The 2662-nt window shown below is 37.7% G+C and overlaps 1 long non-coding RNA gene across 1 annotated transcript; it reads left to right on the top strand.

Annotated features, from left to right (window-relative positions):
• Positions 1-790: 790 nt before the first annotated feature.
• Positions 791-2217, top strand: LOC116677756 (uncharacterized). Its single transcript, XR_004329052.1, has 3 exons — positions 791-820; positions 1617-1689; positions 2133-2217. It is a non-coding gene; the product is annotated as an uncharacterized LOC116677756 (long non-coding RNA).
• The last annotated feature ends 445 nt before the right edge of the window (positions 2218-2662 follow it).

The following is a 2662-nucleotide window of genomic DNA, read 5'->3' as shown; positions in this document are numbered from 1 at the left end:
ACTTGCAGTGTTTGCTTATCTTTTCTAATTCAAGGTACAAAGTTGTTTTCCTATGAGGGACTTTTCAATTCTAAAATGCCTGGACATTGGAGATAGGAAATGCCTTAGCTCTTAGTGGGATTTGAAGAGCACAGCATGACTCAAAAGAGATTTTCATTTTGTATTTATTATAAGAATCCCCATTAGCTGACGCCTAGACGACCAGCTAGTCTTCCTGGGGTCCAAAACAACATTTAATCAGACGTTATTAAAACCTTCCATGACGTTTACAGAAAAGAAAATAAAGGAAAGAAAAAAAATATCTGCTTACCAAGCTAAATAACACAAGAAAAGAAAAAAAATTACATTTAAATAAAAACAATAAAAAAAACAGCAAATAGAGAAATATCTTGAAAACAAAGTTATATATTACATGGCAACCATTAAGATAGCTCACTATGACCACTTTTCACCTCACAATCAAAACCTCCATGATAAACATTTTAAGTGAAGGTAAGAGTTTACTTTCTTTATCAAATGTACCTTTCCTGTGATAGAACGACTGTTACTTGTTTTTTTTGAGAGATCATTGACTCCATACGTGACGCCATGCACAGGATGATGACTCATACCATGAGATTCATACCTTTAACACAGCTTTATCAGTGGTGCCAGCACAGGATATCTTCAGAATGCAGGATTTAGGTTTGCATCCTACTCAATCCTATTTATTCACAATTTGACAGGAGTGAACTTTAAGGAGGTGAACGAGAGAACAAACACCAGCTTTTTGGAGAGATCTACACGGCTATGACACATTGGCGTTCACCTTTGGCAATGTGTAAGTATAATGTCATAAATGATTGCAATTCCCATGGCTTACTTCACATCTGTGGGCTTTTATACTCCATCACACTGTAGATGGTTGTTGTACTTAATGAAGAGCTTTTTTTTTTAAAACCGTATTTGTTTCTCTTCAACTCTGTGATTGCATGATTAATGTAGGTCAATTAGAATTCATATAGTACATTTTAAACGAGCCATCGCAAAACTGAAAAATAGTTTAACATAAAAGAAGAAACGATGGTCCCAGAAAAACAATAGAGAAAATATAGAAGAAGAGAAAACTAAGCCTTAAAATAGCTAACACAAAAAGGAGAATAGAGTCACAACTAGGTAATAAATGAAGCACTTGAAATATTTGTGTAAAAAATTTAGGTTTTTACATTAAAGGGGCGCGTCACTGATTTTACACGTGGCGATCCTAGTTTGAAAGGAAAACCCTGGTCATGTAATTTCGTATTGGGCTTTAAACTTTACTTTTTAAAACTTGCATTACAAACTGGAGGAGTTTGAAAAATGAGCTAATTTAGGAGGCCGGAAAGGTTTAATGAAAGACGCTATGGAGTTGCATTGTAAGATCCAATGTTTTTGGAGCTTGACCCATGCTAGAGGCTAAAAGTCAGGAGATCTGGGTCTCTGTGCCATCTAGACCATTCTTTTTGGATCTCTCTAACGAGTACCACTTGAAATTGAAACTAATTCCTAAATATGTTTTCAATGATCAATTTACCCTTCTCAACTCAATCTATTAATTTGCATTTTAATTTGATATATGTATTTCTGTTTTCCTTCAGAGTGTCTGACTTCCTTATGGGAGATGTAGAGAATGGATCAGTGTTGGGGCTCCCCCTAACTAAGAGAAGCAGGGTAAGAAAGTACAATGTCTATGTTATCTATGTTAATTCAGGCTAAGATAATGTATTCATATTGCCCCAACTCTTAAACCTCTTTTTAAACCTACATTTATTTCTACTTCATTCCCTGTCCAGTGAACACCAGGATGTGGCCTACTGCCCCTGAAATGTCTAGCACAAGACATAAAATATTACATAGCAGAGTTCAGGGGTTAATGGAGCGCTCTTTGGTTGACGAATGTTTCCGAAATGGTCTCTAAAATGATGAATTGACGCTACGTATGGTTGTTTTTCCTGCTGTAGATTTCATAACCGCTCTAAGTAGAAAGTCAAGGTTCTGATACACCTTGTTTTAAGTATATTAGAAGAGCAGATTGTGCTTTGAGAAGGAAATTCCTCTGCCCCCATTGTAGATTATTATTATTATTATTATTATTATTATTATTTTCTTTTCAGTCTTTTGAGAACCTCTCCTTGGAATCTGGAGGATCTGTTCCAGAGAAAGATGATCCACCAGGTACGACAGATCTCTACAACACACAGCTACTGTGCTTTGGTGCTGCTCTGCAAAAGTGTGTGGTGGGAATGTACCCCTGGCAAATTTGTTGGGGGGGGTGGTGGGAATAAAGCTTCTTTTAGTAAATCAGTCTTAAGCTGATCTACCGTTGCTGCTGTATCATTCTGGCTCGTTTGGGCTTTTTCACTGCCATTGGAGTGTTTGCAGGGTTATCTGGGCTAGAGCACAACTTGCTCCCAAGTCTGGATGACCAGCCACCTCACACTTATTTATACATCCAGCGCGCAGTCTCCTGTCAGCATTACTCATCTCAAATGGTATACTTCATATCTCGCTCACCCAAGTCCAATGTGGGCTTTTCTCGCTGACTCACCGTCACAGATGTTGCTAGCTGAACTCCTATTTAGTATGGCCAGAGGTGGTGATAGGGGTGTGGCACCAGGTCGGTCATGTTTACAGTAAGATTTTA

Source organism: Etheostoma spectabile, unplaced genomic scaffold (genome assembly GCF_008692095.1).
Source record: "Etheostoma spectabile isolate EspeVRDwgs_2016 unplaced genomic scaffold, UIUC_Espe_1.0 scaffold00005738, whole genome shotgun sequence".
NCBI classification, from domain to species: domain Eukaryota; kingdom Metazoa; phylum Chordata; class Actinopteri; order Perciformes; family Percidae; genus Etheostoma; species Etheostoma spectabile.
The sequence above is the reverse complement of the archived record's forward strand: the minus strand, read 5'-3'. Positions and strand labels throughout refer to the sequence as shown.